At 51.6% G+C, this 23,819-nt stretch overlaps 1 protein-coding gene across 1 annotated transcript in view; it reads right to left on the bottom strand.

Moving 5' to 3' along the window:
* LOC116942402 (forkhead box protein P2) overlaps positions 1–12,811 on the bottom strand; it is a 188,160-nt gene extending 175,349 nt beyond the window's left edge. The window contains exon 1 of the mRNA XM_032954289.2: positions 12,587–12,811. The gene's annotated coding sequence lies outside the window, so the exon portion shown is untranslated. The remainder of the gene's footprint in view (positions 1–12,586) is intronic.
* Positions 12,812–23,819: the final 11,008 nt, after the last annotated feature.

Below are 23,819 nucleotides of genomic sequence, written 5' to 3'. Positions count from 1 at the left end.
ATCTTGGTGGAGGCACAAGCGAGCGAGCGAACGAGCCGACCGTTATTTAACAGTCCGTCGTCCGGTATTCTTTGGCGCGCGGTGAAAAGGAATCAACAAGATTATATTCTTTAAGCCTGTGTTTGATCAGCCAAGATTTGTATAACTGTACCCGACTGTGTTTATATTGAATAGAAGTCACTTAGGCGTTACAGTCAGAAGACGGCGCAACCCCGCGTGCCCCCCTTCCCCATTTCCCAGGCTTTCAATTTGACACAACCAACAACAACAACATCAAAAAGCTGCAGCCACCGCCGTAACCATGAAAACCGACGGCGCGCGGCTCGAACGCGCGACAAACTTTCTGACCTCTTAGCTCTGGCCTCATCAGCCAGGCGGGAGCGCGGGCGCGGCCCGTGAACAGTGGTGGCAGATGACGTCCTCCCGTTGTCGTGATCGCAGCGCTTAAAGCCGCAGCGGGCCAAACCCGGAGGCCCCCGGCGAAGGATCGCCGCTGCCGCCACCGCCACCGCCACGTCGCGCTAACCAACGACGGCGAGAGGGGACCGATACCCTCACGCTCCGGTTCCTTCAGAGACGCGTCGCTTAAGCGTCAGCGCCTATCGCGTTACACGTGCATTCAATCTGCGTGCGCGATGCGCGGTAGTGTAGCTGTTAGCGGCGCTGCGCTACGAATCCGGTGGCCACAGGTTCGATTCCCACTCACAGCCTACACCGATGACGATTATCTGAACCGGTCCTGGGCCTCCCCTAGGTCGATACAGCCTCAAATGAGTACCCGGTGCGGTGTGTAAACATCGCCACTCGGGAGACAAAGGCGGCCGGGCGTGGTGCTGGCCACCCACCCCCTCGTGTGCCGTTCCGGCCTTCATAGGTGCTCGCTAACAGCACTTGCTCCTCCAGTCACTCAAGGCTATACGGGGGGATCTGTGTCTTTGTTATGTTTTTTTGAACGTCTACGGTGTTTGTGACGCGGTACGATTCGGCTTTGCGTCGCATCAAAACAGAAGGGAATCTTCAGACGTTCAGGACGCGGCAGGACTTTAAACTGCACCGTCGGACCGCAGTAAGCAAAGGAAATGAGCGGGCGTTCAAATAACAACACGCAATTACCGCGGGCGCTTTACACGCACGGGTGCATATTCCACGCAGCCGACGGTAGCCGCATAATGGCACGTAATAGCATGATTGTGCGCACGGTAGCTGGCTGGAGTGTCTTTGCTAACACTTGATTATGGAATTATACAATACTCATGCCAAGCACCTATGAACTAGCACTCTCGGTAGCGGCCTAAGAGTAGACACTTAACTTTCATCAAACTTACAGCTTCCTCGCCTCGAGAATTAAGGCGCAGGAGGCGCCTTCAATAGCGTACCATTACCCCGAGCCATTACCCCGACCCTGTTGTTTCTGCCACCCTGAAATTTGGCCAAATGCGGCAACGGATAGGTGGATTCTGAGCAGAGACCAGCCCCCTGGGTGCTAGGAACACCCGGCTGGGGCGTTGGCATTAGGAGCTGAATTCACTGTGGGATGCAGTAGTATCAGCGGGTGAGTCCCAAGGTCGACGTGGGGGGTTCAGGGGGGGGACTAGAGTTGAAAAAAAAAATTTCACGAAACAAACTATCTTTTCCCCCCACCCACATGTAGCACACAGACACGCGGGATGTGTTTAAATTGCTCTTGTACTTGCAGCTCCGGCAGAAGCGGTTGAACGGGTGTGGATGCGACGCCGGGAAAAGGCGAGTCTTTCGTGCTTTTACTCCATTCGGTTGGGTTGGTGGTGTGAAAGTCTTGAGAAATGAAGCGGAGGCAAAGGCGCAGCTCAGTAAATGCCAGCTCACCCCACTGCCAGCGAAATAACTTTCGCCCGAGGGAGCTCTTGGAGCGCCCCCCTCCCCCGACGCCTACTCTTCCACGCTCGCCACATGTCTCTGAAGAGGTGGGAGTACCAACACACCCACACGCGGACCTGCCGATCGACCGGCTGCAGGGTACCACCCCATTCGCGGCCAGAGGAGAATTTAAACAGAGCCTGCCCCATCGTCTCAACTGCCGCCCCAGGAGATCGAATCGAACGGGCCACCTCTGGATTGCAAGTCCAGTGAGCAGACCACTGCCGTGGTTAAGTATAGAAATGTGGACCTTCGGCTCAGCTTCACGCTCAAGCCCACTTCCCTGGAACATTATGACCATCCCCCGAAAGGGAAGAGGAAGCATCTTCTACGTAACACGGGACCCATTTCATGCAACACTTCCCACTTGACGATGTCACAATGCCGGTAGGATGCCTTCACAGTCCCATTCTCACAATCGCCAAACTCCTGTTCTACCTCCAATTTCTACTGCGATCATGAACGAGGAATGTGTTGTTTCGTGTGTGTATATATACGTGTATATATAAATAACACGTTGCACAATACCAAGTGCTTTAAAAAGAGAGCCAATCATTCATCCAAATGGTAATTAGTGAATTGGCCATGATCGACTCGAATCAAGGATCGATTCTTTTGTTAAGATTTGTGGTGAATGGTAGCGCCTCTTGTGAGCTGCAAGGATGACGTGAACCCATTTCACACAACGTGTACGGAATAGAAAATTGTTGATTCTTACACGCGCGATTTGTCGCATGGGCCACGAGCTTTAGAATCGATATTTAAATCGACAAATCCACACATCGAAGCACTTCTAATTTGGAGGGTCATGTGTTGCATGTGCCCAGCATATTACCAGAAAATTAGTTTATAAAATCTACAGTCATTTAAAGCTTAACAAATACCCTAAGTCCGAGGCTTGCTCTGTGCTCTGATCTGTTTATCTATCTCAGTGTTAGTAAACCAGAAGGAACGAGAAGAGGAAAAAAAACACTTGGGGCTTTACGGATGACCCGAACATAAACCCCACATTCACATCGCGACAACTAAAACAGAGAGGAACTCGCTGGGTGCAGCACCCAAGGCTGTTGCCCTTCACACAATCCGCTGCTGGATGAAGGCCTCCCTCCCCCCACCGCCCCACGCCCAAAACTGTCGACGTCACTCACAACCCCCGCGACGCAACGTTCCGCACGGGCACCTGCGCACCGGCCCATCTCATAGCTCCTCCACCGCTTGATACACATCAGACGCGTCGCAATTCGCCGCCATCCGACGACTCGATGGATCGTCACGATAAAAGGTGCCGCGATTCAACTCAAGCGTCAGTTCCCTCTGGTCTCGGTTTTACCAACTCGTTCGTGGTGTTTCTGAAACAACGCATACCTGCCAGCCCCTTATCAGTGCCCTACCTTGTTACACACCAATTCAGACCTTGTTGGTCACCCCGTGCCCTTATAAATCTCAACGTTCGTCCTACAAAGTCCCCTCACAAGGGAGAAACACCAACAAATAGACAAAACATTTTGCCCGTATTGAAACGGCTGTACGCCGTATGGACCTGGAAACTCAATTTCCCTGTACAAGAATACGGGATAAAGCGTATGAGTTGACAGGTATGACAATGTCGCCCTGCGTCACAGTTTCATTTGCCACTACATTAGCCTAAATGCAACACGAGCAATGCCACTGGCATATGAGTTGCATACTCCGTGCAAAATCAATTACACGCAGATGATGTGATGCCGTGTTTGGCGAAAGAATTGATTTTAATCGACAAATCGACGCATCAATATCAACCCCAATGAAAAAGCAATGTATAAATTCATGATGATGATGACGATGCATGCGTAGGAGTATATAATCTAGATGATGGTTACATTAACATTGATGATTATTGATTGCAATTATTAGAATAAGTATATGATGATGATGGAATGCATATATAGGTGTGTATTAAACAGACGATGATGAAGATGATGACAATGATATTGATGACGACGACAATGATGATGATGATGATACAGGTGTAGGATTGGAAAAGATGACACGTGTGGAGACGCGAATACGGTGACGATGATCACAAAGGAGGAAACCGAGCTCAACGATTCCTATCAACGCTGCGGGGAGCGTGTGCCCTCCGTCGAAATCTAACTGCAGGCACGCACGCTCATCCCCACCGCTCTGCCCGCTAAGTACCACGAACACACGCCGCGTGCAGACAAAGCCGCGACAATCCGCTACAGGGATGGGAGACGACCGTCGGCTTGCGGAATTGTTAAACGGGGGGGGGGGGGGGGGGGGGAAGTGAACGGCAACATAAATAAATCATTAAACGCCCGTAACCCCGCAATCGATTAATGAGTCAAGTTGTGTTAAGGTGACGTATCGTTACCGTGACCTCGTGCTTTCCCTCCCTCCCAAATCACAAAACCTCCACACGCACCTGTGTAGGTGAATACTGACATGTTAACTACCTCGCCTGGTATACAGGAGGAGGTTGTGGGTTCGATCCCAACCCTGACGCCTGTATAGGTGGAGGAAGCACTCTCTCCCCGTGGTCGGGTGGATTTTTCCTCCACATTTAGAATCGACGTGTGCGTCTAGAATATTTAGCTGCGCTACATTTCCATGTGACGAGCCACTTCGATGAGCTTTCATTTGTGGCCACGTCGCTTCTTAAAACGAGCTACATAGCTCAGTGGGCCTTAGCTGGTCAAATAAAAATAGTTCAGTTTAGCGAGTTAAATGTGTATAAATATACTTGTGCATATAATGGGTGGGAGAGTGCTGTTAGCAAGCAGCTATTCAGGGCAGCAGAGAGCAGGGGTGTGGAAGGAGCCAATATCATGCACACGCTCAGCACAGTGCAGCGGGCGCTCAGTTTAGGCTGAGTCGACCTACAGGAGGAGACCCCACACTAACTGCAGTTGGTTGCTAATGGCCACCAATCTAAGACATGTCATGGAAATTTGCACATAAGCCGTTCGTGCAAGTGAGTAATTCAATATCCAAAATCTCGCGAATGTTTGACCACCCTGCGCACGAGCAATACATAATTTCCCTGCCTCCCGGTCCATTTTTCACCTGTCCTTTTCCGTTGTCTAATTTAATTCCAAATGCCAAGATCACTGAGTCACAAACACAGACTCAGCGTCAAAATCGCATCCAAATTCTATTAAGACTTCGGTCATTTCCAATCCACAACTTCAGCACGCCATTAAGAGATTCCGATCGCTCATTGTAACTCGGCCCTCCCCTCAATTCCATTTGTCTCTTGTGCGACAATAACGCGGCGATGTGCGCCCATGCCTCCCTGCCCGGCAGAAAGGCCCTGGCCGGCACAATGCATAATTTATCGCTCTGGACGTACGTGCGTATTAGTGTCGGGACGAGCGTTGAAAAGGCTTCCCGAGCTATCTGTTATTTTTGTTTAAACATGCGGCCGGGCCCGTCATCCCGGGTAAGCATTAAGGCACTGGTGGTGGCGGTGGTGGTGGTGGCGGTGGTGGTGGTGGTGGTGGCAGCGGTGGCGGGACTACCACCAGCGGTGGGGGGGAAGAGACGTAATTAGCGGCAAGCGAAGGCAGAGCGGGCCTGTCTCCGATAAGAGACGCATCACGTGCTATCGTTAGCGTAGGACTTCCAATTAAAGTAACAACACAACTGCAGTCGTGGCATTAAACACAGTTTTTTTTTCTGTACACATAGGTGGAGATGGTGTGGTGGTGGGTGGGGGGGGGAGAGAGATATAATAAATATATAAATAAACCTGCTACTCCAGAATAGGGCCGAGGAGGAGTGGGAGAAGGTGATAAAGAGCAAGACGCTTTACCTCCGGTCATAAATTAGCAGCTTTTGGTCTGAAGTCTGTCACCACATGTGGCTGGCCAAGGCCCCCACGTAGCCCGTTTTTATTCGTCGGGTTAACACAGGCAGCCACCTCCCTATGCCTAAGCAAGGCTACATTAATGCCCCGTGCAGGCCTCATCTTGGGCTTCAGATGATCAGAACGAGAAGCAAGCTTCATTATCCGGGCTTAATTTCTCACCGAGATTTTTTCCGGGTCGCTGGCAGCCCGGAGAAGGTGGAACGCGTGACCAGCAGTCGTCAACAGCCTTAGCGAGGGGTAAACTGTATGTGGTGTGCACCGGATGTGGAAACATCATCGGGGCTACTGACCCAGACCCTGCTGAAATGAACCCTTGCTAATTATTGCCATTCGAAAAAAATGAAGTAGACTCGCGTACGCGCGTAGATGCCCTCTTGAAGCACTCCACCCCGATGCCAGACATGTGCTCTCTCTGCAGCTTAAGTCTGAAGGAAGTGGGAAAATTCCCCCTGCTGATACTCAACCGGCACCTCGGACAAGCACAGCTGGCTACGTACGGTGCCAAAGAAGTTGAACATGCACACAACTCAGCTGTATCACCATATCGCCGGTCGTGATTTGCTGGCCTCCGGACACAACCGCGAGCATTTAATGGGCAATTGGAATATATACCCATCTCTAAATTAGCAAGGGGTGCATAATCAAATATAAACACAGACTTACGGTTTTACTTTTCAAGTCGCATCTGCCATGAGCGCACTGAAATATCCCACATTTCGCACATAAAGGTCAGCGTAAAAAAAAAATGAGCATTCGGCCGATGTGACACTTCCGCCGTCAAAAAATGTGACCGGCGCTCCCATATACACTCGGCGTGCGCGCACATGCCGTTTCTTTGCAAAGTATGTAATTTTCAAACGGATAACAAGCACGAGGATGAAGAATGCGTATATTTAATTCCGCCGGGTCGAGTCGACGCCGCAAAGTTAAATCGCCAAAGCGCGGTCGCCGCCGTCCCCGGTCGGGTGAGAACGCTCGCCGCCGGAAACCTGATCGAGACGCGTCGGCAGCGCAGCTTCCTCGCCTTACGAGGACCATGTGGGGGGGCCGGGGGGGGGGGTAGCCCGGGGGGGAGGGCGGGGGAGGGGGGCTCCGCTTTTAAATAAAGTGTTCCTTCGTTACGGCATCGCACAAGCGCCAACGCACCCGCCCGCAAACGCGTGCGCAAAAAATAAAACTCGGATTTCGTGTGCGGCTTATTTACGCATGGCATCATAGAGAGCACTTCGGTGGCTTAAATCAAAACAACAGAATGCCTTCAAGTGAGGTATTTTAATGGAAGGTTTTTCAGAGGCGAAAGACAAAGAAAGAGATTCTAAAAATAAATAAATAAATAAATATCTAATCTTGGTTGATGTTTTGTGGACGAAAAGGGCAGCTGCAACATCAGCCCTAGGGAATGCGGTAAGGCGCGCGTACAGCGTTTTTTTTACATTTCCCCCTCCCCTTCCACTCTTCGTTCTTTTGACTTGACACATGCCACAGTGTTTTGCCGTCGAGAACAAATGACAACAAGGCATTCGCTAAACACGACGCGCGGAGGGGGCATCCCTTCCCCATCGCATCCCGGGCCTGTTGCTCTTTCCGCTGCTGCCCCCGCCTGCCCCCGCCTGAACCCCCACCCCCCCCCCCCTTGCTGCCATCATCTCCTCAAGTGCATCTCTCTGCAACACCGAGCCATCCACCGGTGCTCATCCTCTGCTCTCCCTCCCTGCCGGTTATTACGAGACGTTCGGTTTTTTTTTCCCTTTCCCCGGCCGTTGATTTATGTCACCGTTCCCCCTCACTAGTCGCGCATCAGTGGCGCTTAATGAATTGGTAAATAAGGCCGAATATTAGTCCCCAACCCGCCTCCCGTCGGGGACCCGCGCGAGACGCACGGAGCTTCTCCGACAAGATGAATGGACCCAATTAGGCCACTACGGAGGCAAATCGGTCAAGAAGAAAAATAGTGCATTTCCCCTGAAAAAAAAATTACTTACTCCTACCTTTTTGAGAGGCTCGGCAGTACATACAGGAGGCGCCGTGATATTACCTCGGCTTTTATTTTCTTTACGGCCGGCGAAGTCCGCGTCTATATTTCAGGCTTACTTCGTGATCAAATTGACCCGCGTGCAAATTAAGTTATTTTAACTCGCGTAATGTGGGCGGTGGGGGGGGGAGACTATCAATCGAGGGAGGTTTCGGGCGTTCGGATCGTCTTGCCACTTCGACGTTGCCGGGATCGGGGGGGGGTGGGGAGCCACTTACGTGGCGAATGTCTCGCGAATTATCTTTCCTCCAATCCAGTTGAGACAACGGCAACGCAGCCACCACAGCCGCCGCCGTGCAATTCCGGAAAGAGAGAAAGGGGGGGAAAAAAAAGCGTTTCAATTAAGCGACGTTATTTATTGCGCAGAGCGCCTCACGTGAGCAATAATACTGATGCTAAAAATACGGAAAAAAACGTGAATTTATTTAATTGTGTCTCATTTAAAACAACTTAAGAAATAATAAGCGTTGCATAAATTTTGTATAAGCCTTTTACAAGTTTTATTTACTGCGTGCACATCTTTATAAATCAGGCTCGATGCTAATCGCGGCTCGTGACAAATGTAAAACTCGTCGTAATTTTATTCCAACAACATAAACCATTATTTTCATTATTAAACGAGTCTCTTTGATAACACTGCACAGCTGTTTAAATTTTTACAAAAAAACTGTTTATAAGCTCTTTTATTATTATTATTGTGATTCCACTGAACTCCCACACATAAGTACGGCTTGTTTGGGAGGAAAAAAAATAAAAGAAAAAAAATCTGAAAACATTTGGCGACAAACACACTACAACGCTGATTAGTCAACAGCCCGTAATTTGCCCAATGATGCAAAAAGCCTTTAAGCTGTCTGAAAGTGTAATTAATTTGCTATCTAATTAGCATTCAGCCCTAAGCAGAATTAACTGCTATTTTGCGCGAGCGCGCGGGGTAGAGACGGCGACGAGCGGCGCGGCGGGACCCAGAGCGAGCGTCACGCCGTGACCCGCTATTGTTAGGGGGGGGCAGGGTGGGGGGCAGGGTGGGGGGCAGGGTGGGGGGCAGGGTGGGGGGCAGGGTGGGGGGCAGGGTGGGGGGCAGGGTGGGGGGCAGGGTGGGGGGCAGGGGGGGGAACTTCTCGGGGAACCGCTACGCGCGTGGGAAGTCCACTTTGATATTGTGCAATTTCCAGCAGGCAAAAAAGGTAAAGATCAGCCTTATTAAAGCACGCCGTTTAGGCCCTGGCGAGTGTCCTTCATTAGCGGAAGCGCGCACTTCAAATGGCTGATATCGCTCGCATGCAAGTGCCGAAAATGGGATTTCAGTTGAAAAGGGGGGGGGGAGAGAGCTCGTTTTAACAACCTGCATTAAATTGTCGACTGGGAAAAAAATTGGCCGGACAGTTTTACATTTAAGCGCTTAATTAATGAACTGTGATGTAATTGGTAATGCTGCTTTGATTATTAGCTAGAAGTAAAATGGACTCTTTAAAGAGTGATTGGCCAAAGCTCGCCTCCGATTGCCTTTTACAACGCGCTATAAAAAAAACCCAAAAATTATATTTGTCGCTGCATTTTCTTTTTACAAACAACTATTTTGTCCGCACAATTGTCAAAAGAAAATTTAATTTATGATTTAAAAAATAAGAGAGCAACGTTACACTCACACCTACCCCACACACACTCATACACACCTCGTTTTTATCAGGTAACTAAAAATTTGCGTTGGTGCAAAATTTTAATTATAATTTTTTCCCCAAAATTCCGACGCGCATTTCGGTATTTTCAGAACGCATTTTTGTTTAAATGTTTTTTTGTCATATATATAAATCGCATTTCTTTTTTTACTCAAGTGTAAAGCTCTCAAGGTCAATTCGCTGCTGTTTGTTGCCAAATAAATCACGTGCGGCGTTCGCGATGCAATGTGAGGACTACTTGAACGTGTAAGCGAACCAAATAATGCACGCGCTCGTACATTTGCCCGTACACACATATAAACCACGCACCCAAATGCTGCAGCTGCAAATATATGAATCACAAACCGTAAAATAATAGCACAATAAAATTCAGAAAACAAACGCCCGTCCTTTACGTGTCTCAATTTTGTACGCGGCATTTTTTTTTGTGCCACGATGATAGCTCAAATTGTCGCCGTAATGGCTACACTGGGCCCCTTCCTTGCAATGCCAATCTAACACCTCCCGACACGGCGTTAATTTGGAGCAATGCCTCGGAATGATATTCCTCGTGCCAGCAGTCGGAGCATCGCACGCCCCGCGCGCCATCCTCGTTCCCCTTTGTCTGCGCGCCCCCCCCGCCCCAACCTGGCCATCAAAATCAAGCGCCGCACCACTTACTTATGCAGAATTAATGAATTTAATGGCAAAGGCAGTTCATTTACAATCATGGGTAAATAAATAAATACATTAACCATACAGAATCGTCGGTTCGGGCTGATGATGGTGGTGGGTGGGTGGGGGGGGGGCCGAGGGAGAGGGTGGGCAAAAAAAAATCTGGATTCAAAAATTCTGTTTGTTTCCGTGAGTATTCGTCAGCTTCCTTCACACACACACACACAAGGCGTCGTGCGGCGCCTTTGCTACCAATTAAGGCTACTCCAGCAAACATGAAATAATTTCCGTTTAAACGAGCGGCGAGAGGAGAAGAGGCAGAGATGATTATGGGGTTTAATTTACCGCCGCCCGAGCCCGCGCCGTATGCAAATGGGAGCGCGCCGCCGGTGCTGGGCCATCACTCACGGCGCAGCGTAATGGCTTCGTCAGCTGGGCTCTCATTCGAATTACGCCGCAATTAGCATATCTAAGTGGCGGCACCTCTTGTATGAAACAAATAATTTTCTTAATTAACAAAGCTAATTGTGCCGGCTTTGTAATTAAAGACGCCGGGCAAAAAAAAAATTGAAATTAATAATAGTAATAAAGGAAATGCGTGATTTTGTAAAAAAAAAAGAGGGTGGGCGGCGGTCCATCGTCACCCCCCCCCCCCGGGCCCCCCACCGATAACCACTAAACAAAAAGGACACCAACCAAAGAGAAAACACAAAGCCACGGATGCGCTTCCAGGGAGACTCAGAATTAAAACAATGCATTACGGCCAAGATCTTTAACAGTGTGAGATTTGAAATACGAAAGTGTTTAATTTTTATCGCGCTGTAGTTCCATTACGGGAGAGAGAGAGAGAGGAGAGCGTGGGGCACTGTGTAAATTACTTGAAGCACAGCGGAGTGAAAGGGACGGAGAGGGAGAGAGGGAAGAAGAGATGAAGAAGGAGGGGTAAAAAAAATGCCCCCACGTCCAAGCAAATCCTGCCACTCCACTAATGACGGGAGCTCATTACTCTGCAGGCGTATTAATTATGAAATAACGGCCTGCTGTCGTGGCGAGGGAAACTGATGATGAAATGGCCGGTAATATTCATGCACAGCCGAAAGGAGGGAGGTTGCTTCTGGTCTCCTCTCGATTGTATTATTATCGACCCCCACCACCACACCTCTCCCTCACCCAACTCCACACCCCCTCCCCACCACGCCACTCTCCATTCGCCAGCCTTCCCACCACTCACCCAATCATGCCTCTGTTCCCTTGAAACTGACGGAGCAGCCTATTAATTATCTTTCAGTCATTTAGGAAAAGGGAGAGAGACGGAGAAGCGTGCTGGTGGGGGGGGGGTAGGGGAGGGGGGAAATCAACAGTGAAAAGAAAATAAGACAAATGTATGTGCCGGTCGGGATGCGTCCATTCAAAATTCCACAATAGTTGCTCTTCTTCCCCACCCTGTGTTTTTCAAAATAACATTCTAAACCATCAAGTTGTGTACGCGAACTGTCATAATGTGAATAGTTTAAACTTCACATTTTAATGTATTAATGAACTGACTGCACGCGACACTCGCGTGGAACTTTCACTTCATTGATTCCGCAATGAATGTATAGCTATCATTATTTCTTTTGCCACGAAATTTAGGAGCAAAATACTTCGTGGCATTCTATTTTCTCCGAATGAAAGTTCGCGTGCCGTGATAAGCTTCGCAGTTTAATAACTTATTTTTTTTTAAGACAATCTCCCTGCACGGGAAACCGACGTTCCGACAGAAGATTTTCGATACGGCGGGAAAAGCAGCAGCGCTGCTCCGGAACACTTTTGCCTTCAACGGTGGCCTCGAAACACCGAAGCCCACAAAAACAGCCGCCTCACTCATTTACAAAACACTTCCTGCATTTATACTCTTTGGTTCTATTCGGTAAAGTCACGTAGGTGATCTAGAACTTTCTGCATTTGCCTCGGCTGGGGGAAAGCCGCCCTTGGGTTGTGCTCCTAAGAAGAGACGGAAAAGTGTCGCAGGCTTCGGTTGCGGCACGGAAGTTGATTGTCAAAATCACATTAACCGTTTGCTAGAGCCCGGTGCTCTTGTTAATAAGGGGTTCAACGAGGTTAAGCACTTTCGCATTCCTCTTTCCAATAACCCCACAGCAAACTGATGTTTTTAAATCGGAGAAGTATCCGCTCAGCTCAGCAGCACACACACGCGCGCACGCCGGTAATTCACACGCACACGTGGAACGATCAAAATCTTCTATACATGCATCTACAAAGGCAGAGACACCCCGTATAGCCCTAACAGACTGCAGGAGCAAGTGCTGTCAGCGAGCACCATGCAGGTTCTCGCGAACAGCACTTGCTCCTACAGCCACGTATCTACACGCGCGCGCACACGCGCAGAGAAAGGGATGGCTTTCACATTCGCATGGATAGGGATGAAAGTAATTATAACAGAAAAAAATTTACCCGATTTAGCACAGAGGCATGCTGGGAAGAGAGACGAGTACTTTTTTTTTTTTCCCCCACCACGCCCCGGAGGCCGAGAACGCTGTCGCGACGGAGCCCGCTGGACGCACGCCGAAGCCCCCTCGCTCGAGACGCTGGAGAGCCCCTCGCTCGGGACGCTGGAGAGCGCTCGCCAAGGAGACGCCACGACGATCAACACCTGCCCGCCTTCCCCTTCCGCACGCCCCGTGCACCGCTCACGCCCGCCCGAGCCCGCCCGAGCCCGCCCGCCCGCCCGCCTGCCCGCACGACCGCCCACCCCTCCGAGCCACTACCACACCACGTCCCTCTAAACACTCGCTCACCTTGAATGCCAAGTTCGTCTCCCTACTGACAATTATTTTATCATTCTCTCCCTGCCCCCCCCCCGCCGCCCCCCCCCAATGCCGTGGACCCCCCCCCCCGCCGCAGCCCAGACCCTGACGTCAAGCAATTTGCCGTGGCGATGCTTGCCCGGGTCAGCAGCAGACTCCCGGCTGCTATTTATGATTTCTCCTCGCGGTGATTTTTTCTCCCCTTTTACATTATTTTATTCCCCCCCCCCCCCCGCTCCTCTTATAAAGGCGCGGCGATTTATGTCGCCGGCCAACAGTCTCCCTTTGGCTGCATCAGTCATCGTTTAATGGACACATCAATTTGACGGGGAAACAACGTAATTATTCCGGCGAGCCCTGCCATGAGATCGGCCTAATTTTTCACCGCGTGTGTGGCGTGTGGTTATCACGGGGGGGGGGGGGGGTTCACCACCACCACGCGTGCGCACCATCGCAAAATGACCTTCACGTGATTTTTATCGTCCAAGTTAATCGGCGGATATTTTCAAAAGGTAAAAAATGGCCCTTTGTTGGGGGGGGGGTGGTGTCTTGGCGTTCAAACGGAACTTGTGGACCGGGGAAACTTTGAGAGCGATAAATGATGCGTTCATTTTAGCCTCTGAAACTGCAGCAGAATTTCCTGATGTTCAACCGGTTCTGGCGCTGAAATAATCGCGATTTGGCAAAGCAAACTACAAACAAATGTACGTAAACTTAAATGTATGCGTACGCATCACTTACAATTTGTATTTTGCCAGGATATCATTGGGGTGTCTGCATTTTATTGCTAAAATAAATTTGTATGGATGTACGTATTTAATTTCTGAAATGTCAGAATACGGAAATAATTTACTGTCTAATTTATAAGCCTCCGAGCGTGCGATGAACTCTGGTCTCCATCCAAAATGATCTATGAATAAAAACTTTGGCCTTTTATCATCATTACTATTTTTTAAAAACCTATTATTTTCGTATCTGTTTAACTTAAAAAAAAAACAGGCAAATGCGTTGGTAAACACACAAACGGTGGCTTTCATCAACGGCGCTCCACAAATAGTTTCCGCAAGGTGACGATGTTCGATTCAATATCGCATGCCCGCGCGAGTTCCCGTCCGCCGGGACCCTTATTTTGTAGGGATCTGTCCTAATCGTTTTGACACGGTAGTGGTCGATCACTAATGAAATTGTTGCTACCCATAATTTTGCAGTACAAGTGCTTTTAAGCGAGCGGCTTAAAGCCAGATCGTTCAACGGCACGCGCGTCGACGGAGAAAACACGCGCACGCACACAACACGCGAACCGACGTACATTAAAATATCATTCATTAAATCTGTCCGCGGGATCCCAGGGGGGGAGTGAGGGAGAGGCGGGCGGGGGGGGGGGGGACTGCGGTCTAAGAGACGCGCGGCAAATCAGACCGATGCCGCCGCGCAATCAGAAGCCGGCGGCGGGAACCGCGGAGCGTGCGCCGACCGCGTGCGAACTCGGGCGGTCTCCGCCAAGGGGGGCCCTCGTCGCATGTGGCAGCCGCGATTGGGGCAAAGGGGGAAGGAGCAAAACAAAATGCACGGGGAAGAGGCGACACGTGCAGCCGGGATGAGACCGCGGGTTAAAGAGCGGACGGGGGACGGGGGGGGGGGGATGAAGCAGTTGATGGAGAACGGGCGCCACGGCGGGAAGAGCGGGGGGGGAGGGGGGGGCTGCGGGGGAGGGCCGCACGCTCCCCGTGAACGACGTGAACGTGTCACATCGGTAATGGGAATTACCGCCGGTATTAGAAACACGCAGCGGGCAGATTGAGAGTACCTTTTTTTTTACTGATGTGATGGGAGATGAGATAAGCAGGGTGCCCGTGCGTGTCTGCGCGTGTGTGCGTGCGTACGTTCGTACGCAGAGAGACGCCCGCCCGCCTGCGGGTGTGTGCGTTGTCTCTGTGCCACCAAGGGTAATCGCTTTTATTGAGATAAGTGTGGCAGTCTGAGGACACAAATGATGACTGAGAAAAAAAAGAGCAACTTGCAAAATTTAGAGCACTTAACATGACAAACACCCGAAGATCAGGAAGGTTAATAGAGGAGCGCGGGGGAAAAGAACGCCAGATCGAGGGAACGATATACTGACTCGTAGTTAAACAAGCAGACAGCAGGGTAGATGATCGGGGGGGGGGGGGGGGGGAATGAGAATAGGCGCATTTTTATGACCTTTTCAAATCAAACATTTTCTGCTGCAACAAAAAAAACAAATGAATGTAAACACAGCATTGACTGCACGCACCAAACCGAAAGCGGTAATAGCGTTAAGAAAATATGACGAAAGAGTTCATGGGGCTGCAAAGGCTGACACCTCTACCCTCGAAGCCTCGAAGCTTTCGTCGAGGTCTCGAGCGGCGGCGGCTCTAGCGCCGCTTCAGATCACGGCAATTTGGGGCCCAGGTAGACGGGAATGACGACGTTCAGCAAACGTGTCAGGGAATTTGAAGGGAGAAAGAGGAGAGGGGCGGTGGGTTGGGGGGGGGTTAAACCCGAGACAAAAAAAAGGCTGCGGTAAATTTTGGGGGCATGCAAGCAGACGGGTCGGTCAGCCAAGAAAACAAATAAAGTACATTCAAGTGAATAATGCTGAAAGAATGTCTGGCTAAAACAAAATGGACAAATCAAAGCAAACTGCACGTTTAAAAGGGGGGAGAGAGAAAAAATATATCATTCTAAATGCATTCAACGAAATTTAAAATAAACATTTATGTTTATAAAAGCAGACAAAACTATGCCAATGCTGCGGGGTGGAGAAATATCAGCGGTGAGCCGCTCGACAAAACGCACGCGCGTGCACGCACACAAAAAAAAAACCTGGCAAAAAAGGCGGCTCACGACTTTCTTTTTTGGCACCCGCGACGAACCTTCAAACGATTTGCAGCGCGACCCACCTTCCTCGTACACTTGGACCGCTTTGAGCGAACTTGCCTCGGTCGGTCGGTCGATCGGCTGCTACGCCATGTTCCGCTGAGCGGAGGAGATGGACAGAGAGAGAGAGAGAGGAGCGTGTGCGCCGGCGGCTCCTGGCGACACCGTGACACGCGGGGGCTGCCACTCTCTCTATCTCTCTTTCGCGCGTTCGCGTTTCTCAGCTACGGCCGCAAAACCTCGGGCTCGGCCGTCGCCACGGCCGCGGCGAGCCTCCGCTCTGCGCTCGCCGCACGAGGAGCGCAGAGCACCTTTCTTTACCTCCGTCGGCGTTGGCGGCCGCAGAGCGAAGCTTTGCTCGCCTGCCTTTTTTTCCCTTTCTTCCTCCCCCCCCCCACCACCACCACCTACAATTTCTCTCCTCTTCCCCCCCGCAACGCACCACCTCCTTTCCCCCTTCGCCTTGCGTGTGAGTGGCTATGAGCACTGAATTAAGAGGCCTAACTGTCCTGTTAGGTCCCCGAGGCGTCTGACCTTCGTGCGGACAAACAGACTCATAAAGCCGATGATCGCACGCGCGCGCCTTGAGAAGGCCGAGCCGCAAAATAGGGAAACGAGCTGACGGGCTGGGGCTTCTGTGCGCGCACCGCTCAGATAGCGATCTGACAATCCTTTTCTTATTTTATAATCGCATGCTATTTCGTGAAGCCTTTCTTTGGATCCCGAGGATGGGGCATAATTGGAAACAGATGTTTCAACAGAAGACGCTGCTACCCAAAGCGTTAAATTAATCTGGGCATAAACGAACACGAGTCAGAGCCATAGGAAACATTTTTAAGAAATTAATATTAAATTCCACGCTGAAATATGGACGCATTTTTGTGAAAGAATTGGCAATTTTGACAGCTGTAATATATATAAAGGCGAGAGACCAGTTTGTGAGTGCTGTGTCAGTGTATCTGAACAGTTCACAAAAATCCAAGAGAATTAACACTTTTTGTCCGGAGTAAAGAAGGAATCCCAGCTAGGGCATGGAATTATCCCCCTCCCCCCCCCCCCATTTCTCTCCCCCCCAACCCCTTCCCACCACCACAGTAAGCGCAGTCGTCCCCCCCTCCCTGCCATGTACAGACTTATATTTTGTGCCGACACTTTTTCTGTTACGAGAAAGTGCATTGTACACCACAGATGGCGAGAGCAAGCCAGAGCTCTTGACGCTACAGATCAGCGAGCGTCTCTCTCCTCGCGGCGCTAGCCCCTGGACGTGTCCACAAGGTGGCCAATAACACAGTGGCGTTGTCCTCCACATTTCAGCGACTGGAATTAAGATTTATTTTTTTGTATCTTCGTGATATATTTTTGCTCAACCAAAACCGGGGGTGGGCCCGACGGCACGACGGTTTCGCGAGCTGTCCTATGAACGCAGCCGCCCGAGTTCGATTCCCGGACACGGCTGACATCGGTGGTACTGCATTGGATTTGACCCGATCCTTGACCCACTCCCACTGCACCAAACTACCCACACCCCCGCCCCACCCCCTCGTGACCAACACGACGTAGGGAGGAGGCTTTCTCATCCACCGGTGGATTGGGCTTTAATTCATTATTATATAAACCTAAACTATATGATGCTTATATCCCAAGTCCGGAAATCGCCCACCCCCAAGGACAATGTTACTCTTATTATTTTTTTGTTCAGCAGGACAGTCTGTTAAGTCACAAACCAAACTGTCTCCGTACAAACTCTCTTTAAGTGCTCACCACCACCACCACCCCCAACCCCAGCAGCCCTACCTCGTCTGTTGCCGTCCTCATTCTGCAATAACAAACAGCAGCATTCTCAAAGAGCGCACTTCATGGTTTAAGGAAATAATTAAAAAAACAACGGAGGGAGGAAAGAGGACGAACACAAAAAAAACTGTCACGGGTTTCAAAACAAGAACGACTTTGCTGGAAAAACTGAAGGAGCGGGATTTTTACCTAAGACAGCCCCAGAAGAAGACTCTCTGGTGGAGCGAGCCCGCTTCATATTTCAGCACTGTCCACGGCCCCTGCTAGCTTGCTAAAGTAAACAATACATAGCTGTGATGAAATGGAATTTTTTTTTTCTGTTTGGCCTAATGGAATTTGTCAATCCGTTGTGACGAGTTTGTTTTCCTTTTCCCTCCTGGAGCCACTCTATCCCCTGTGCCCTCGCCCCCAGCTCCCCTCCCGCTGCCCCCCCCCCCACCGTGCCCCCCTCCTTCCATCGACCCGGCGCTCCCCCCCCACAATGGCCCAACGTGGCCTGCCGCCCCCCCCCTCTCCCTGCCCCTTCCACCACCACAGCCACTGCCGCCCCCTAACAACTCACGACAGGAAACCTCACGCTTCTGCTGGCTTGAAGGGGAAGTGACCTTGTTTACGCGACAGCCCATCATTGTTTTTTATTTTCGACTCATGCCGAAAGGAAAGAAAACGAGAACGTGCTAAAACAAAAAAATAAAAAAATGGATATCGCAAAAAAAAGAAAATCTGGCAAGAATTACGGAAATCGAGCGATTCGCAGGCAGTGGCTGGCGTGAGCCACTGCGCACCTCTGGGGTAAGAAGCAGACGGGCGAGCGAGCGAGCGAGCAGACGGGCGATGCAGAGGCAGGCACGCGACGTGGACGATCGGGGAGCGGAGCGCTTCCTCCGTCGCCACTCGCAATTGTTTGACTTCGCCGGAGCAGCACGGGCGGAGGCGAACGAAAGGATTTTGTTCGACAGCCGCCGTGCGGGCAAATAGAGACGCACCACACCTTCTTTGACGCGGAGCGGAGAGGCATTCGCTGTGCGTGGTTATTTATTTACCGTGGCTTCCAGCGCCGCCGGCCAGGAACTTGAAACGGCTCCCTCTTTAATAAAAAGCCGCCCCCCACCCCCCCCCCCGACGTATTTCAGCGAGTGGCCACTTAGGAGCGATAATGGCCCCGCGATGAGCGGCGCGAGAAGAGCGTCCTCGGCGGGCGAACGTCCCTCTCTTCCCATCAGGTTGCAGGGGCTGCTCGAAAGAAACCTCTCAACGGCCTTGGCAAGGGTGACCGCGCTCGTTCCCGGCGTACCGCCACCGCCGCCGCCTCTGACAGCGATGCTACCGCCCGCTGCCGCTCCGCAAAAGTTCTGCCGCGACGGCCAAAAAAGACACCGCCCTCGAAACGCATTCCACAGCGACCGCTGATCGAGAAAGAGGAGGGACAAAATATCCCCTAATTAGCCTCGTGGAGTACAGAGCTAAGTTCTGTTAGTGAGCACCTATTGAGGGGCAGCATGGGACAGGAGGTTGTGGTGGTGGCAGTGTGACCAGTACCACACCCGGACCGCCTTTGCCTCGTCGGCGTGCGCTTCCCGTACGCTGTAGCAGGTATTCGTTGAGGGCTGAGCGTACTAAGGGCACGATACCCAGGACAGGTTCGAAAAGCACTTGCCATCAGTGTTGCACACGGACAGGAATCCAAAGCCACGTCGTGGCATTTACAAGGCTGGGGGCCGTGGCAACCGCCACGCGCCGTCGCCCGCCCGCCCACACGAGCGTCAGCTTCTAGTGTCAAATTCAGTTTCGGCTCCTGACATTGGCGGAATTGCAGATGAATGGGTTAATGTCAACAAAAGCGTTCGTGACTTATGAAAACCGGTCCCGCACGGAGGCACCGCTGATTATTAAGCCACGGTTGAGTATATCAATCCCGCGCTGCCACATTACAGGAGGCACCGTGCGCTTTCCGACTAATGGAGCTGAAATTCGGCGCAGAAGATGCCGCTCAGGGCGAGCGGAATCAAGAACGGGGTCTTTGCTGCTGCTGGGGGGGGCGGCAGGGAAGAGGATGGAGGATGGGGGGTGGTTGAAATTACACCACGCGTTCCGCACACACTTCCCTCCCAACCAGGCAAACGCGCGTTCTGCTGTCGTGCGCCCCTGACTGACGGACATCCTCCGAGCTCCATGCCTCCCCGCCGGCGCCCCCGAGGTTTAGGCACGAGCCGCAAAAGTTCCTCGTGCTGACCCGGTCCACCCCCTGCTGCGGCCACAGCCACAGCCACCTTCCTCGGGGTGCTGCTTCCTCCGACGAAATGAAAGCTTTTCCACCTCGCTACCTTCCTCCTCAGCCGTGCATCCGTGACCCCCCCCCTTCCTCTTCACCCTCCCACAAAATACCCCCCCTCCCACCATGGCCCCTAATCATGAAGTTGTGCTAACGCACCCCCCCCCCCCGATGTTACCGTAACCAAGTAAGGGCCACATGAGTGATAATTAAAAGACGAAAAAAGGTGGGCACAGAGCGGCCACTTCTCGCGGCCGCGCGGCACTTTGTACAGACAGCAAAGTGCGTCGTGTTGTAGGTGTGGCGATGGGATTATTGTCACCTTTAACGCTCGCGATTTATTGCGTCAACCCCCCCCCCCAACCAAATCTCTGATGCGGTGTACAGAGAGTGGACGCGATGGCGAGGCGCAACCGTCTGTCGGCCACGGTATCTCCGCCATGCGCGGAACAGCTCTGGAGGATTTTCTGCTGATCCTAATTCAGTCTCCGCATTGTTTAGTTGCCACTATTACTACTCTGGAAACTTTTTGCTTGTGGTTGCTATGAATTGATGACCAATTCACTCGGAAAGTGCCCGAACTCATCAGATCTCAGGGACCTGTGTTGTAGTGCACCGAGGGGTGACCACAAAGCCGAGGACAGGTGCTTACAGGCCGCCGTGGTGCTTACAGGTCACCGTGGTGCTTACAGGTCCCGTGGTGCTTACAGGTCACCGTGGTGCTTACAGGTCACCGTGGTGCTTACAGGTCACTGTGGTGCTTACAGGTCCCGTGGTGCTTACAGGTCACCGTGGTGCTTACAGGTCACCGTGGTGCTTACAGGTCACCGTGGTGCTTACAGGTCACCGTGGTGCCTACAGGTCACCGTGGTGCTTACAGGTCACCGTGGTGCTTACAGGTCACCGTGGTGCTTACAGGTCACCGTGGTGCTTACAGGTCACCGTGGTGCTTACAGGTCACCGTGGTGCTTACAGGTCACCGTGGTGCTTACAGGCCACCGTGGTGCTTACAGGTCACCGTGGTGCTTACAGGTCACCGTGGTGCCTACAGGTCACCGTGGTGCTTACAGGTCACCGTGGTGCTTACAGGTCACCGTGGTGCCTACAGGTCACCGTGGTGCTTACAGGTCACCGTGGTGCTTACAGGTCACCGTGGTGCTTACAGGTCCCGTGGTGCTTACAGGTCACCGTGGTGCTTACAGGTCACCGTGGCGCTTACAGGTCACCGTGGCGCTTACAGGTCACCGTGGTGCTTACAGGTCCCGTGGTGCTTACAGGTCACTGTGGTGCTTACAGGTCACCGTGGTGCTTACAGGTCACCGTGGTGCTTACAGGTCCCTTGGTGCTTACAGGTCACCGTGGTGCTTACAGGTCACCGTGGTGCTTACAGGTCACCGTGGTGCTTACAGGCCGCCGTGGTGCTTACAGGTCACTGTGGTGCTTACAGGTCACCGTGGTGCTTACAGGTCACCGTGGTGCTTACAGGTCACCGTGGTGCTTACAGGTCACTGTGGTGCTTACAGGTCACCGTGGCGGCTCTGCTGTCAGCAAAAGGCAGTGCAGAAAAATCCGCGAGCTGAAATTGTCTCCATTCCCCCCCACCTTCACTGAGTGGCAGTGACCAGCGTGGTGAAGTATGCTCGTGGGCGTAACTCCCACAGCATGGGGAAGCCCTCATCCAACAGTGGATCGACACAAATGGCCGTGCCTGTCAAGGTACGATTACTTTTATATATGTTTATATATTGTCACCGGTGTTTTGTACGGCGCTGTATTTCTTTGTTCTGTTTTAACTTCCTGCCCCATATCTCCCTTGAAAGAGAGCCTGTTAAATAGTCTCAAATTGGCTCTCATCATCATCTGCCATAGCAAATCCACTGCTGGACGCAGGGGCTTCCTCAACCGCTGCCACTCCCTCACGATCCTGCGATGTAACGATCCACTCGGCACCTGCACACGTGCGCATCGCTCTGTCTCCTCACGGATGCGCTGCCTTGCAGGAGGCGGGGGAGGCTTGAGTGTTTATTTTAGACTCGAGTCGCTTGCTTTTTTTATATTTTACCAGCTAAGGCCCACTGAGCTCTATAGTTGTTTTTTTGCAGAAACGATTTGGTCACAAATGATACAACAACAAAAGTGGCTTATCACGTGGAACTGTATGGCAGCTAAATACTCTGAATGCGCGTTGATTATAAATGTGGAGGGGAAAACCGGAGGACACGTAAAGAAATCGACGCGACCTCGGGGGAGAACTTGCAAACCCCAAACATGGATGCGCGTCAGGGTCAGGATTGAACCCACGACCTCCAGGCGTGGCAGCTCACATCTCGCCACTACGGCACCCAAGCAGCTGGACAGAGGGCACCCGTACCAAGTCAGGTGATTGGTGAGAGGCAAGACAAAATGTTACCCCCACCCCCTCCACCAAACAACGTGGTGAAGCAAACGAGCTCTCACCCGGCTCCAGACGGGCACTGGACGGGAGGAGCAGAGGCTCGCGCTAGACAATCGAAATGGCCCAGCGACAACGACCGATTGAGTGCGGAGCTGGAGGCCTCCCTCTCCGTGGCGAGCCCCGCCGCGGTCCAACACCTCCCCGGAATTCTGTTGAGCCAAGCGAGAAAAGTGAAGGGGGCTTGCGGGGGGGGGGCTTGCCTACCTCCCCCCCCCACTCCCCTAACCCCTCCCCCACAAACACTCCCTCACCCACCTCCCGCCACGTCCGTCCGTACACCCACCACTGCCCAACATAACACACGAGTCACATGACACGCCTCCCGTAGGCTGTCCCAATTGTGCTGCATGGGACTCGGGACTTAATCTCAGCTGGTGAGAGGCCCCATTGTGCTCAGCTGCTCTGTTAGAAGGACGACTGCAGACCGAGAGCGTCGACAGTAGAGGCAGTTGCCCCGGAGTATAATGAAGGTCTCAGAAGCTAAGCTGAGTTCAGCATGGTTTAGTAGTTGAATGAGAGGCTGCCTGTGAAGCGAAAGGTGTTGTAGGTATGTTGAACTTCTTTCGCACCGTACGTAGCCAACCGTGCGATATCGGAGGTGCGGGGACAGGAGAACAAACTGACTGGGGTGCCCAGGAGATGGCAGTCAAGCGTTGGATTCTTGAATCTATCTGTGCGGAGATATTTAGTGTTGCCCCTTTGTGTGTGTTGGTTTGGTCCAGGTTACTCTGGTTGCCTCACACGTGAAGTCAAGCACTCATGAATGGAATTGGCCAAGCGTCCCTCTCTTGAAAGATTATCGTAAGGGACTCGTGGAAGTTTTCCTGAACAAACATAGGTCATGTATATCGATGGGACCTTTTTGCCAGTATCAAAACATGTTGAAAAAACAAGACAAGGTTTTACTCTTTCTGGCAATGAAGCTGAAGGTGTCAAGATGTTCAAACACCGGATACCTTTAAGTCTCCGTGAACAAGACATACGTGTAAACAAACATGCTGTGAATTTCTATGGCACCGTATGTAGCCAACCATGCTAATCATTACCAGGAATGGAACGACACATTCCTTTGATTAATATCGATTAGTAAGCTCGTGAAAAACACGCATCAAATCGCCTGCGTAATTCACACGCGTGGTATGTAATGGGTTCTTATGTGACCTCTGCAGCCAATTAGTGGCCGCTACATTTACCGCAATGTACATAAAAACAAAACTCAGCGATCCTTGAATCGAATCGGCGTGCGACAATTCATCCGATCGTCAAGGCAGGCAAATCATTCCACCCCGAGTAGAGTCCACGGAACAAACACAGCGAACCTATCACAAAACGCGACCGCATTTTATCCCCCCCCCCCCCCACCAAGAGGAATGATGATGATGATGATGGATTTTAGCAAACCACTATGCAGTACTGTATTTGAACTCTCAAACCCTGGGACGGCGAGTCACGCGTCCCGAC

Source organism: Petromyzon marinus, chromosome 14, assembly GCF_048934315.1.
Source record: "Petromyzon marinus isolate PM22_M1 ecotype Great Lakes invasive population chromosome 14, UKy_Petmar_22M1.pri1.0, whole genome shotgun sequence".
Classification (NCBI taxonomy): domain Eukaryota; kingdom Metazoa; phylum Chordata; class Hyperoartia; order Petromyzontiformes; family Petromyzontidae; genus Petromyzon; species Petromyzon marinus.
The sequence above is the reverse complement of the archived record's forward strand: the minus strand, read 5'-3'. Positions and strand labels throughout refer to the sequence as shown.